Raw genomic sequence first — 15139 nt, forward strand, 5'->3', positions numbered from 1 at the left:
CAGGAGAATGGGCTCCGTGCACCTGCTCCCGCCAGGCAGGAACAAGCGGTGCCGACCCCAGCACTGGATGAGATGGGCAGAGACACGTGGGTGTCCTGCCACCCCCGTCCCCGCCCCCACCCCCCACAGCCCTCTCCGGTTCGTGAAATGGAAAAACAAATCCGAGGCAACAACACACCTCCTGGCTGAGCTGGCCTGTGAGGTCGGGAATGGAGCCCAGGCTCCTTCTTTTCCCAAGGGTCTCAGGACCATCACACAAACCTGCAGTCTCTAGAACCCAAGCCTGGCTTGTCCACATGGTGTGGAATGAGGCAACAGGAAGTAGAAAACAAGGAAAAACTCCCTCCCACTCCCTCAGTGTCTCACTTAGCGTTCTAGCAAAAACTTACCAAACGCCAGCAGGGAAGGTGCCAGCCCCACTGCCTGCCCGGAGGGTGGCGCCAAAGAGGAGGCCAGAAGTCTGCGGGGAGGGCTTCCCCCATCCCCTGGCGAACCTCTTCCTACCTACCTCACCCTAAACTGCCCCGAGAGTGCATGCAGTCAGCCTCCCTGCCGAGGTGGGAAGTGGGCTGGATTCACTTACATTTCAGGAAGTATTTTGCTAAGCACCTACTATGTGCCAGGCACTGGATAGACCACAGTGAGGAGGAACGTGCATGGCCCCTGCTTGCATGGGGAAGACAAAATTTAACCAAGAAAGCACAACAGCAGAATTACCATTAAGGTCGATGCAATGAAGCAGAAGAAAGCTAGGTTCCAGGAGACAAAGTCCTAGGGCACCTCTGGAAGGAGAAGGGCTGGGGGCAGAAGGTGTGCTTGTCTGGCACGCCTGGGGCAGGCCCTGCACTCAGTTTGGGCCCAGGATTGCCCCAAGCCAGAGGCATCTGTGGGGAAGGATCCTGTCCAGCAGAAAGGCCCTGGAGACACGCCTGCGTCCACATTCCTGCTCCCCTCCCTCACCTGTCCCTTCCTAGTCACATGATCTTGGGATGTCACCTCCTGGTCTCTAACTTGTAGACAAGGACACTTATTTTCAAGTGTGATGTTGAAGATGAAGATAAACACCTGAGCTGGTCTCCTTCTCCTACTCAGCCTCCTTTCTCCCCCTGCCCTGTGTCCTGGGAGGCAGGTCCGCTGGTCTCTTTCTCCTACTCAGCCTCCTTTCTCCCCCTGCCCTGTGTCCTGGGAGGCAGGTCCGCTACAGGTTACGTCACTGGGCGCCCTGGTCTTCTGGCCACTGACTAGGTTTGGCCAACGGGAGGTGCTGGCAGGAAATGTGGGGTGGAGGGTCACATTACTTATTCCCCTGCGGCCTCCGACTCTTGCCCCCGCTCCCTGGCTGCGGTTTTGGTCAGGGCTGCATTCTATTTTTTTTTTTTTTTGAGACGGAGTCTCAATCTTGTTGCCCAGGCTGGAGTGCAATGATGCAATCTCAGCTCACTGCAACCTCCACCTCCCGGGTTCAAGCAATTCTCCTGCCTCAGCCGCCCAAGTAGCTGGGATTACAGGCATGTGCCACCTCGCCCGGCTAATTTTGTATTTTTAGTAGAGATAGGGTTTCTCCATGTTGGTCAGGCTGGTCTCAAACTCCCAACCTCAGGTGATCTTCCCACCTTGGTTCCCAAAGTGCTGGGATTACAGGCGTGAGCCGCCGAGCCCGGCCAAAGGCTGCATTCTTCCACCTGGGCCTCCAACTCCAGCCAGAGCACCCCTCACCAAGCGGCAGCTTCGTGGGACTCCTATAACTCAGCCCCTTCTTCCTACCTTTCAGACCTGGCAGCGGTAACAGCTCCCTGCTGCCGGGAGTCACTGGGTGCTGCACCAGCCCTTGCTGGTGCCCTTTTCCTGCACCGCCTCTGCAAACGGCCCCGGCATCAAACCCTCTGGACTCACCCCTCTGAGTTTCCTACTGGGCTCCTGCCTAATGCAGCCCTGCAAGAAGCTCGATGCAATTTTGTCACAATTACAGGGTGGAGGCCATTACTTCTGGGGCATATGTGTTCAGGCAACACTCACAAGCTGGTTAGTTCAGTATAATCAAAGAGGGTAGCTACTGGAAAGAATAAGCAGGAGACTTCAGAGCCATTGGTTGTGACATCAGAGCTATCATTCACTCAACAAACATTTTGCCTCCTGAGTGCCAGGCATTTGCCTCTTGCGTGCCAGGCATTTGCCTCCTGCGTGCCAGGCATTTGCCTCCTGTTTGCCAGGTGGTAAGAACAGAGAGGCGAGTAGGACACAGGCTTTCCCTGGGGCGACAGCCAGCAGAGGCAGTATATGTGCTGTGTGAACAAGTGGCTGTTGCACATGGGATACGTATGTAAGATCTGAGAACAGCAAGAAGAAACCCTGTCGGTCTGCCCAGGGGTGGTGTCAGGAGAAGACTCTCAGAAGAAGGGATGCTGGACCAGCCCTCTTTGAATGTGCAGTTTTCTGGATTAAAAGAGCACTTTGAGCAAAAACAAAGGGGTGGGAGAGGCTCGTTGGGACAAAGGTCAGTGTTCTCATGTTGACCAAAGGACCAGGCCATTTAAAGTGACAGCTGGCCAGAAGAATTGCTTGAACCTGGGAGGCGGAGGTTGCAGTGAGCCAAGATCACGCCGTTGCACTCCAGCCTGGGCAACAAGAGCAAAACTCCTTCTCAAATAAAAAAAAAGTGATAGCTGGCCAATGACAGATGAGTGACCCACAAACAAGTCAAGTTCAGTCCCACCTCAGGGCCTGTGCACTTGCTGTTTTCTCTGTCCAAAGTACTGTGCACCCAGACCTTTGCATGGCATCTGCGCTTCATTGTTCGTCTCCTCTGAGAGGCTCCCCCTGACCACAAGCAGCTTCCTTGGTTTCCCTTGTTGTAACAAATCACTACAAACGTGGTGGCTGAAAACAACCCAAACTTATGGTTCTGGAGGTCAGAGCCCAAAAGAGGCTCACCAGGCGAAAATCAAGGTGCTATTGCTTCTGGAGGTCCCAGGGGGAAAATGCGTTGTCTTAGTCTGTTTTATGCTGTCATAACAGAATGCCACAGACTGGGTAATTTATGCTGGACAGAATTTCGGCTCACAGTTCTAGAGGCTGGGAAGTGCAAGAACACAGCAGTGGAATCTGGTGAGGGCCGTCGTGCTGCGTCATCCCACAGCAGAACGCAAAAGGGCAAGAGACCACACAGACAGAGAGGAAGGAGCTGAACTCACCATTTTATCAGAGACCTCCTCCTGTGATAACTAACCCACTCCCTCAGTAATGACACTAATCCATTCCCAAGGGCACAGCCCTTATTACCTAATTATAAAGACTGATCAAAAGCCCTGCTGTAAAAACACAGCAAAACTGGAAGTTGTAGTATAGACTGCTGGCTGCCTTCCCTACCCCAAACCACCATTCTCTCTTTCCTCCATAGAATCAGAACCTCTTGTTCTCAGGTGGGCACCACGGGCTTTATTTCCCAGTTTCCTGTACATTTAATTGCAACCCAGTGACTAAGTGCTGACCAATGAGATGTCAGCAGAAATGCTATGAGACAGTTTCCTGAAACATCCATTAATAGAGAGCTAGCATCTGCCCCTTGATCCTTCTTCATCATCCTTCCATCATGCTGCCTAAAACATTAATGCAATGGCTGGAGCTCTAGCAGCCATTGTGGGTCATGAGATTGAGAGCTACATGGTGGGATGGCAGTGCAATGAACTAAAAGGAGCCTGAGTACCTGCAGATATTCTGATGCACAGCTGGTACACCAGCTTGCACAGAAATGCATTTTGTTTAAGGTTTTCCATAATTCATAGCCAAACTTAATTGAGATTGATTCAAAGTCACCCCTATGTCTGTGTGACTTTAGGGCTGTGCACTTGAATCTCATCTTCCCATCAGAAGGGATAAGTGAAGTGAACACCTTCTGTTGGAGGTGGAGAAAGCAAACGAATGCCAGCTAGTGTGTTCCCAGGAAGGGCTCTGGGCGCAGTGCTTGCCGGGGTGGGAGTGAAAGGGTGGCCTTCAGACTCCTATCTGTGGCTTTCCCTGAAGATATCACCTTACTAGGCTTGAAAGAAGTCTGTAAAGTCTCATTTACAAAGTAAGTCTATGCCTGGGACTCAGTGGAGTTTCTGTGGTTTTTAGGAGGAAGGGATTTCAAAAATCACTTAGAAAGCGCTTACACACATCACTGTCACAGAATCAGAACGGCCACTTTTGTGCAGTCCTGCTTAAACAGACATACCAATGTCATTAAAAAAAACTGTGATAAGGAGATTCCCAGGTCGCTAGTGGTCTCTCTTTAAAGTCAGATTTATTGACGTCTAATTTACATACAGTAAATTTCAGCCTTTCCTGTGTACAGTTCTGTGAGTTCTGGCAAACAAAAAAAAGCCATGTAACCATCACCATACGGAAGCGATAGAATATTCCATCACCCCCCCAATTCCTTTGTGCCCTACTGCATACTTAATCCTCTTCCCCAAATCCCAGCCCGACAACCACAGATCCGTTTTTTGCCCTGATAATTTTCCCTTCTCCAAGCCGTCATACACACGGAATCAGGCAGTCTGTAGAGCATTTAGAATCTGACGTCTTTCACTTAGTGGAATGGTCTGGAGATTCATCCGTGCTGGGTACGTTAGCAGCTCTTCCCTTCTTTCTCCTGAGCAGTATTCCACTCCACGATGTGCCACAATCTGCTGATCCCTTCGCCAGGACAGGGACATTTGGATTGTGCACAGTTTTGGGCTATTATGAATATGGCGTGCACACATATGCTCACACGTACACACGCACACCTGCACACATACACACACACGCACATCTGCATACATACACACACATACGCGCACACATACACACGCACATATGTTCGCTCACCCACCCATATAGATTTGTGTGTGGATATGCTTCCATTTCCCTTGACAAGTACCTTAGAGGAAATCTGAGGCTGTACGGTGGTATATGTCTCACTTGATAAGAAACTGCTAGCCACACTTTCCGGAGCAGTTGTACCACTCTGCATTTCCCCAGCAGCGCCCGAGAGCCCCAGATGCTCCAGGGCCTTGTCAACACTGGGACGGGCCTGATGGAAAGTCACAGAATTCTCGACTCTCCCAGCTCCCATGGCGTCATCGATCAACCCCACCCCACCTGACCGCCACCATGGCACCCAATTCTAGCCGGGCTCCTGCCTGCAGTCCTCTCCCTTCCCTTCCCCTTTCCCTCAACAGATGTTATATCCCAATGAATCACAAAACACAACGAAGAGCCCGCGCTCTCCCTCACTGTTACTTAGATCTGCCGGAGGGTGGGTGGTGCGCTCTGCTCGCCTCTCCAGTGAAGCCCACCGCTGCATCAGAGGGCATCCTCTTTAGCCACATGCTTCTCTTGTCTCGCCGGCACCCCTGGAGACCAAACTGGTGCAAGGAACTAGAGATACTGTTCAAGGGGCCACACAGCCACTGATCCAGGCACCCCAAAGAGGGGAGGGTCAGTCATACAAAGGGATAGTAACCTCGGTCACAGGAATGTGACCCCTCACTTGCCAGAAACTGCCTCAGCAAACACACAATTTTTATAAGAGGCTTTCTACCAGGCTAAGTTCATCTTGGGTCTGGATATGGGCCCAAGAATAAACCAGGAGGACCTACAGCAGGAGTGTGTTCTGAGGTACATGTATACCTGCTAAGGAAGACAGAAGAGACAGAGGCAGCGGTGAAATGGAGACAGTTACACGTAAACAGGCATATTGAACCTAACGTGTAGGGTAGCACCTGTCATTCCTGTTTTACAGAGGAAGAAAGGGGGTTTGGAAATGTGCTGTCACCTGCTCAGGGCACACGCCAGGGTGGTGGATTTGTGACTCCATCTAGGTTCTCCTGACTCCAAGGTATCTTTGGAAGCAATATTTTAAAAGTGTCTATGTTACTACCAGGTTCCAGTTACTCTGGTGCCCCACAGAAAGCCACTTCCAGTACCCCCAGCAGTCACCCATTCATTTCTGTTTATTCATCCATTTGTTTATTCTTTTACACACTTACTGAATGCCCTCTATGTGCCAGACATTAAGGAACCCTCCGTGATTGAACTAGACAAAACGTCTGCCCTGTTAGCACATGCTCTAATGGGAATGAGAGCCAGCAGGTCCTCCCTGTGCCCCTCACCCTGGGCCCTTTCCCTACCCAAGAAGACTCATCCAAGTCAGGAGGGAGCAGACGCAAAATCCCAGGATCCAGAGGAACATTCTGGGCTCTTCAGTGCCCAGGATCCACTGAATCCATGACGGAAGGGAGACGCTCTGAAGGAGCAAGAACACTGCCCGAGAGCCAGGCCCTCCCCAGCCCCGTGGCCATGCACCAGGGCTTCCGGCATTCATTCACTCATGCCACTGTTTGCTGAGCGCCCATGCTGTACCAAGCACCGCACCAGGTGCTAGAGACACAGGAGGGCAGGAACAGGGCCACTGCCCACAAAGACTCACGGCGCAGTGGGGAGAGAGCCACCTGTCCACGCCCACTAGGGAATAGAAGGTAAATGACGGGATGCAAAGACGGCTTCTGAGGTTTGATGAGACCCGGCTACAAAGAGGCGGACCAAGATTCCAGTCCAGGCTGTGGGCACTAGGCTGTGTGGTCTTCACCCTGTGCCACCGGCTCCCCCTTGGATTTTTTCTGCTGACCCTCTCCCTCCCTTGCCCAGCCTTTGGTTACTGTTCCTCTTCATGTTCATTCTTACCTTCCATTAGAACTGGCTCAATAGTCCTGGTTTTCTGTGTTAACTGCCAAGTGACAGGAGTTTCGGGGGGGTGGGGGGACACAGAAACCTACGCCCTGAAAGAAACAGAATGGCAGTCAAGCACACATGTTGGCCAAGGGCAGTAAAATGTTTGACCTTGTCACTGTTTTTCTAGGAAGCTATCCTGAGGAAATTTCACTCCGACAGAGAGATGCCTCTACAGAGTGAGATGCTCAATCAGGCAGCTCTGATTGGAAAGCAGCCTCCTGTCTCCCACCATGGAGGTAGCCAGGATGCTCAGTGGGGCACAGTGTGGCCACTTCATGGGCACCACTGGGCTAGCTCTGGGCTAGGCTCCCAGAGGTGGCTGAGACCACATCCTGTCCCCAAAGGGCTCACACCCAGTGAGGGAGCCACTGCAGTGTGACAATGAAGTGACAAGAGCTGAGATGCAATGCCAAGGGGACCAGGGGCCTCATGCAGCCCAGGGAGGGCCCCCAACAACATGGAATAAGGCACTGGATAAGACCCTATCCGGTAAAGGCAAAGTAAAGAGTAGGACTCAGATGGGAGAAGACCGGAAACACAAGTGCCAAAACCGCGTGCTCAAATGGAGACAGATCAGGATGCCACAAGAGCGCCAGCAGCAGCTGTGCTGGGGTAGTGACCCAAACATTTGGTGATGTGACTTTTATAACCATGAAAAACAGAAACAGTAGCCACCACAGATGATTAACCAAGTGGATAATCCTCCTGTGATCACACCCGTGCCCAGCCAAGGGCTTCACGACCACGACTAATAAGGGCTCGTCGGAGGCACCGGTTTCCAGCAACAGCAGAAGAGGAGACAGGCCTGGGAGGTCACGGATGCGCCCGCCAGCCCACAGTTGGCTTCCTGTGGGATCTGCCACCCATGGGGGATCTGTTTTGAGACAGAGCACCCTATAAGGGCAGCGGCCCCCCTTCTTTCTTTTCCCTCTGTTCTGCAACTGCTCCCACCAACACCCCCATCACCATTTCAGCTCTTCAACCTCAGAGTTCCTAGATCTGAGCCTACTTGAGGCCCAAAGAGACGGGCCCGTGGGGTATCTATGGCCACCAGGGAGCAGATTCTAGGCAAATACTTCATCCATCTGCCCAGAGGCTTCTGATTTCCCTGAGCCAGGTGCACAAGGCAAATCAAGGCCTCCAACCCACCACCCTCCTCCAACTCCATCCCCGCCTCTAGGGCACAGGACGAAATGGCACTCCCACCCCATCTAACCTGGTGCCAGCAGGATCAATGGAGCGGCTGATGTGACTCTGCAACATGTCACCACTAAGGGACTTTGCTAAGAGATGAACATCACCAATGGCAGATGCCAGAAACGATTGCCAGCTGTCATGAGAGTGCCCCATGTCAGCTACAGAATGCGGAACAGGGGAGTGAGTGTGTATAGAGTTCCTACCAGCTCCATCTGAAAAGCGGAGCTCATTCCCTGTTCACACAGTTGCTGTGAGAACTAAATATGAAATACCCAATGGGGGTCTTGGCATATAGTACAGGCTCTATGCACACCCTGTTATCTTTTTTTTTTTTTGAGATGGAGTTTCACTCTTGTTGCCCAGGCTGGAGTGTAATGGCACAATCTCAGCTCACCACAACCTCCGCCTCCCAGGTTCAAGTGATTCTCTCACCTCAGCCTCCCGAGTAGCTGGGATTACAGGCACTTGCCACCACACCCAGCTAATTTTTGTATTTTTAGTAGAGACGGGTTTCACCATGTTGGCCAGGCTGGTCTTGAACTCCTGACCTCAGGTGATCCACCCACCTCAGCCTCCCAAATTGCTGGGATTACAGGTGTGAGCCACTGCACCTGGCCCACACCCAGTTAACTTAATAATGTCATGAGGAGGGGGTTGTCCACCCCCATTTTATACCTGGTGCATCTGAGACTGAAAGGTGAAATGCCTTATCCAGGGTGGCAGATGAGGTTAGAACAAGTGAGTTTCTTTCCTCCCACAGAGTCAAGGAATCAAGCATCAGCCAAGGGTAGGAGTTCCACTGCAGTGTCAGGGATACAATGGGGCAAGTAATTCAGAAAAAAGTTAAGAGCTCAAACACACTACAAGGTTGAAGAAGAAGAGAACCCTAAGCATGAGAATTTAAAAGCTTTCCTAGAAATTATATGCTGGGTTTGGGGACTTGCACCTGTAATTCCAGTGACCAGGGAGGCTGATATGGGAGCACTGCCTGAGCCCAGGAGTTTGAGTAGCCCTATTATAGAAAGTCAAAAAAATTGGGAAATTGATTTTAATAATGTATTTCACTTAACCTATTATATCCAAAGCATTATCATTTCAACATTTAGGTAATATTTTAAAACAGTTATTGAGATGTTTTGCATTCTTGCTTCAAATGAAGTCTTCAAATTTCATGTATGTTTCACACTCACAGCACATCTCAATCTGAACGAATGTCGTTCCTCCATAGCCACAAGTGACTGGTTCCTACCACTGTGGACAGCGGAGTTCTAACGCCTCCGTTCACACAGAAGAAACTGAGGTTGAAATGGAGAGCTGCACAAGGAGTCACATGCTTGTTGTTCACAGAGCCAAATTCCATTTCCGTGGCAGGCTGGTGTGGCTTAGTGGAAAGAGCACAGGTAGAAGACTGAGAAAGATGTAAGGCCACATTCTGACCCTGCCACTAAACTAACCAGCTGTGCACCTGTGAACTTTGTATGTGGCCTCTCTGAGCTTCAATCTCCCATCTGAAAAGTGTAAATAATTCCCCTATTCATATAGTTGTGAGAAATAAATATGAAATACCTAACAGGGGTCCTGGCACATGGTAGATGTTCAATAAATGCTAACATCATGATGATGATGATGATGGTATAGGTAATGAATATGTTGCCATCACCTTTTTTAGCATTTGAATCATCCCCAACCCAGAAAAATGATGCCCTGTCCCAGACCAGGCAGATCTGCCCACCAGACGGCAGGGGGGCAAAGATGGAGACAGGAAAAAGAAATGGGAGAGATGGTCATGGAGAGAGTAGAAGGCACAACCACGGGGTGCCAGAGCCCCAGCGCACACCCCAAAGCACATAGATGAGTAAAACAAGTCACCCAAACTCCGTGGGCTGGTGTCAGAGCCAACCTGTAGAGCCTCTTTGGAGCTGAGCCTGTTTTAAAGGAAGCGAATCACAGACCTTTTGGACTCTCTGATAACACCCCAGTCCACTGCTTCACTGAATGGAAGAATCCAGAACCTGCTTCCAACTGCAAAGACGTAACCATCTTCACCCAGCAGGGCGCAAGGGCTCTGTGTATTTGGGACTCCAGATCAAAGGAGACCTCTAATGGAAACTCTGTTAGCTCAGGGCAATCGAGCGTGTCCGTGGGACATGCTGCAGCCCACCTCGGCTTCTGGGTGAATTGTCCCCTCTGCACAGAACATTCCTCCCCTCCCATATGGCTAATTCCCATTTATTCTTCTCATTTCAACTTAAAACACCACCTCCTATGAACAGGCTTCCAAGGCACGTAATGCGGGATCCCCTTGTTGGATACCCTCCCTGTAGTCCGCCATCACGGCCGTCACTATATCCCAATGAGACCGTGGGAACTGACTCCCTGCCATGGAGCAGAGACTAGGTCTGTCTTCCTCACCTCTGTATCCCTCAGATATGCCTGGGAAAGAGCCTGGAACCAAGCAGACGCTCAGTAAATATTTGTAGGAAGTGCTGTTGCATGAAGTTAACTCAGGAATCAGAAGGGCCCTGGTTGGTTTGACTTAAAAATCGGCAATATTTCGGAAAATAGAAATAAAAGCTGCAGCATCTGCACCTGATGCATTAAGTAATTTTCCATGAAGTAACTTTCCAAAAGGGTCACGCACCATTGTGTCATTTTGTTGGATTCTTCCCACAACTGGAGAGTATCTGGTTATAATGGACACAATTCACAGAACAGCTATTACATCAACTATTGATTTTCCAAGGGCCCCAAAGCTGAAGCTTCACATCAAAGAGTCTTTTGAGCGAGGGCACACGTAGTTCCCATAACTCTTGTGTGTCCGAGAGTGGGGACAGCTCTTTGCAGAAACACAGCTCCCCTTCATTTGCATATGACCCTACCAGTTCTCAAATGGGCAGCAGCACTCCCAGGTGGAATGCTGGGGGGAATTTTGACTGCCACATGACTGGCATCTTGTGGGCTCAATCAAGGCTGTTAAAACCTCCTGCCGCATGTGGTACATCCCATTCACAGGCGACCATCCTGCTCCAAGAGCCAAGAGTAGCCATCCCACACTCATACCTTGAGGGATGCTGGCCTCAAGCCAGCCTACGCCATGCAGGGTGAAATGGCTGCAGGGGGAAATTAGCCCAAAAGGTCACATCATTATTAATAAGGACCCTACTGCCCCATCCCCGGGTCCTCTGCCCACCAGGATGGACCAGTCACCTTCCTCAACACCCAGCACATTCCTGCTCTTGCATGCTAGCTCATACCAATCTCCTCACTCACCTGGACACCATCCCCTCCACGGCCCACCTACTTGAGCCTCCACCCAACACAAGGTCCTTCTATAGGAAACTTTCCTGGATCACTCAACCCCAATAATCTCTCCCATCTCCAGAAAATTCCAGGCCTCAGCCAAGCACGGCAGCTCACGCCTGTAATCCCAGCACTTTGGGAGGCTGAGGTGGGCAGATCACGAGATCAAGAGATTGAGACCATCCTGGCCAACATGGTGAAACCCTGTATCTACTAAAAATACAAAAATTAGCTGGGCATGGTGGCATGAGCCTATAGTGCCAGCTACTCAGGAGGCTGAGGCAGGAGCATCACTTGAACCTGGGAGGTGAGGGTTGCAGTAAGCTGAGATCACATCACTGCCCTCCAGCCTGGTGATGGAGAAAGACTCTGTCTCAAAAAAAAAAAAAATCTAGGCCGGGCGCGGTGGCTCACGCCTGTAATCCCAGCACTTTGGGAGGCCGAGGTGGGTGGATCACGAGGTCAAGAGATCGAGACCATCCTGGTCAACATGGTGAAACCCCATCTCTACTAAAAATACAAAAAATTAGCTGGGCATGGTGGCGCGTGCCTGTAATCCCAGCTACTCAGGAAGCTGAGGCAGGAGAATTGCCTGAACCCAGGAGGCAGAGGTTGCGGTGAGCTGAGATCGCGCCATTGCACTCCAGCCTGGGTAACAAGAGCAAAACTCCGTCTCAAAAAAAAAAAAAAAAAAAAAACTAGGCCTCTAACCAGACAATTCACTTAGTGCTTGTCAACTGCTGCTGTGTGGTCTCCATAACACGGTTCCGAAATACAGACACCAAATCTGATGTGCCCCAGCACAACCCCAACAGGTTAAGTGACCAATCCACTCACCTCATTCAGTTGGGCCACTGTAACGGTGAGCCATGGCCATGCCACTGAACTCCAGCCTGGGCAACAGAGCAAGACCTCATCTCAAAAAGAGAAAGAAAGAAGGTAGGTGGATCACTTGAGGTTAGGAGTTTGAGACCAGCCTGGCCAACACAGTGAAACCCCATTTCTACTAAAAATACCCCCCAAAAAATAGCGGGGCATGGTGAGGCTGAGGCAGGAGAATTGCTTGAACCTGGAAGGCAGAGGTTGCAGTGAGCCAGGATCGTACCACTGCATCCTAGCCTGGCGACAGAGTGAGATTTCATCTCAAAAAAAAAAAGAGGAAGGAAGGAAACAAGGAAGGAGAGAGGGAGGGAGGGAGGAAGGGGTTAACCTAGACCTGGTCCTGATGAATTGAAATATAACATGAGCCACATGTATAATGTTACATTTTCCAGGAGCCCTGTTACAGAAAGTCAAAAGAAACAAAGGAAATTGATTTTAACAATACATATATTTTTAAACTACTATATCCAAAGTGCTATCATTTCAACATTTAGGTAATATTTTAAAACAACTAATGATACATTAATGAGCTTGACCATCAAAGCAAAAACATTCCTCTTTTACTTTAAATAAAGGGAAAAAAACCAAAAGTTGATTCAGAAAGGCCTTTCCTAGTATTGGTCATTTTTAAGACTCATGACTTCACTGAGTCAGCCAGACAACCCTGGGAGGGCACGCTTGCTCAGGCCACGCTGTAGACAGGAGAGACCAACACACCCAGGACCCTACAATTTGGCTAAAGCTCTGCGGCTGCAAAGTGAAGCAGCTCAAACTCAAATCTGGGTCTGGCTTCCAACACCTTCTCTTTCCACCACAGGCCAGGCAGGCTGTCCTTTCTCTGGCGTTGTTCTTACTGATCAACTGTGTTTACTAGATAGGGCCTCAGGATAAAAAGGTATCATTTCAGCATTGCTGGAGGGTCAGGTAGTGATTTGTTCTTTACTGGAATCTCCAAAGAGTGTCTCCGCAGTGCTCCTAGTTCCGGGTAATCCAAACCACTCAAAAATGTAGAAGATCAAGTAAAGTCAGTATCTGATAGAGGCTCAACCAGGATAACTTTTAATCTTGCCATGAAGAAAGGCTTAACTTTAAAAACTTGGCACCAGCCAGTTCTCCCCCAGGTAGCCTGTGGCTTTGGGCTTGAGGAGGTTTTATGAAAGCAGGCAGGACTCCAGCACCAAATAATGCATGTTCTAGCAAACAGCTCATTCCCTCAGCGGTGTGGCTTTTCTCTCCCAAGGGGCCAAGGCACCCAGGTGCAGCTTTAAAACAGCAGCCATCACAGCAAGTGCACGATGGTGACCAGGGTGTCAAATTCACCTCACGCCCACCCCTGCCAAGCCAGGCTCAGAAGAGCTTTCAGCCCACCGGTGGGCGATTAGAGGCCTGGGAGGACCTTGGTGAGGAGTTCATTAGAGAGTGTCCCCCACCTTTGCAGCTGCACCCCATATGGGCCCCTAAACCTCATGCCACGGATGAACCGAAGTGTGCGGCTGAGAAAATAGCCATTAGGTGTGACCAATGCCTCCTCTGCAATCCCCCCGATTTCTCCTGGTAACCAGTATTCAGCAGCAGCCTGGAAAATGGTCAAAATGGAACAAACGTAGACAGCGGGCATCCACAGACTTGGAATCTCCAAAGCTAGGATGATGGCAGCACCCATCTGCCAGCCTCCCATCTGGCTGTTCTGAGACACTTGGAAAGAAAGAGAGAGATTTTTCAGAGACAAGGACGGACTCAGCTGGGCTTCTAATTTCAGTCCATCTCCCGACTTTATTGAAACCTAGAGGAAAGGGACTTTGCTTGACTTATGCGTTATGTATTAAGATAACAAACGCTCAATGATGGCAAGAACAGAAGGGGAGACAGCAACATGATTCTAGGGGGTAGCAAGAAGGACCAGTGGTCACGAATTTGGCAAACTCAAAGAAATGCACATCTTCGGCCAGACACGGTGGCTCACACCTGTAATGTCAGTAATGTCAGCACGTTGGGAGTCCAAGGTGGATCACTTGAGCTCAGGAGTTTGAGACCAACCTGGGAAACACAGTGAGACTCTGTCTCTACAAAAAATAAACAAAATTAGGCGTGGTGGTGCGCACGTGTGGTCCTAGCTACTTGGGAGACTATGGCAGGAGGTCTGAGCCCAGGAGTTCAAGGCTGCAGTGAGCTGTGATGGCGTCACTGCACTCCAGCCTGGGTGACCAGAGAGAGACCCTGTCTTAAAAGAAAAAAAAATGTGCATCCTCAGTGACAGCAAGGAAAGATGAAAACCAAGCCAATTTACAACCCAGAAGTCCCAAAGGGTCAGGAGTTAGTGGTGGCAGTATCTCTGGAAATGGGGTTAAAGTTCAGGGACGCACTAAGAGGTTGAGATGAAAGAACCAGCTGGATCCATGCATCCCCTCCCCCACGTCTCCCAGCTGGGTGACCGTCCCTCCTCCATCAGGCACAGGACTGGAAGTTTATTCTCTAAAGAGGTTAAAAAAAATACCGAGAAGATCTCAATGCAAATTGTACTGAAAACAGGCAGATTAAGTGATTTTACACATACTACATAGAGAGGACCAATCCCCCTCAAGCTCACTTCCTTCTTGCAGCTCCCAAACCCCCCACTCCTCACCCCCAGCAGCCTGGTCTTGACCCTCCAGACAGGAGACTGTAAGACCCTTCCGTGGGGAGTCCAAGCAGCCCAGGAGGAAAGACCTAAAGATACTGGCATGAGGGTCCCCATCAAACAGTCCAGTGGGCACCTATGGCAGAAGCTTCCAGCCAGGAAGGCCACCCACGTGCTCAGAACCTACGGAATGCTTATTAGTCCCCAACTCTTAAATATGCGAAAGCAACCAAGGACTATGAGGTAGTTAAAGAAAGAAACCTCTAACACGAAAGTTTCAGATCAAGCAAAGCCAAGACATAACTGTGCAGAGAGAAGGAGTGCACACGTCCATCACATCCAGTGTGCGCCTGGCCTGCTCTAAGTCCTTCACGTCTAGTAACTCAT

At 50.2% G+C, this 15139-nt stretch overlaps 1 protein-coding gene across 2 annotated transcripts in view; it reads right to left on the reverse strand.

Moving 5' to 3' along the window:
* The window catches only part of CLMN (calmin), a 123421-nt gene that overhangs the window by 93217 nt on the left and 15065 nt on the right, over positions 1 to 15139 (reverse strand). Inside the window, exon 1 of one of the 2 annotated variants that reach the window (XM_021666528.2) lies at positions 12091 to 12689. The exons of the other annotated variant lie outside the window; for it this stretch is intronic. The gene's annotated coding sequence lies outside the window, so the exon portion shown is untranslated. Of the gene's footprint in view, positions 1 to 12090; positions 12690 to 15139 lie in introns of those variants that run through there. 2 annotated transcript variants of the gene reach the window in all.

This window comes from Aotus nancymaae, unplaced genomic scaffold, assembly GCF_030222135.1.
Source record: "Aotus nancymaae isolate 86718 unplaced genomic scaffold, 86718_ANA_hifiasm-v0.15.2.pri h1tg000011l, whole genome shotgun sequence".
Taxonomy (NCBI): domain Eukaryota; kingdom Metazoa; phylum Chordata; class Mammalia; order Primates; family Aotidae; genus Aotus; species Aotus nancymaae.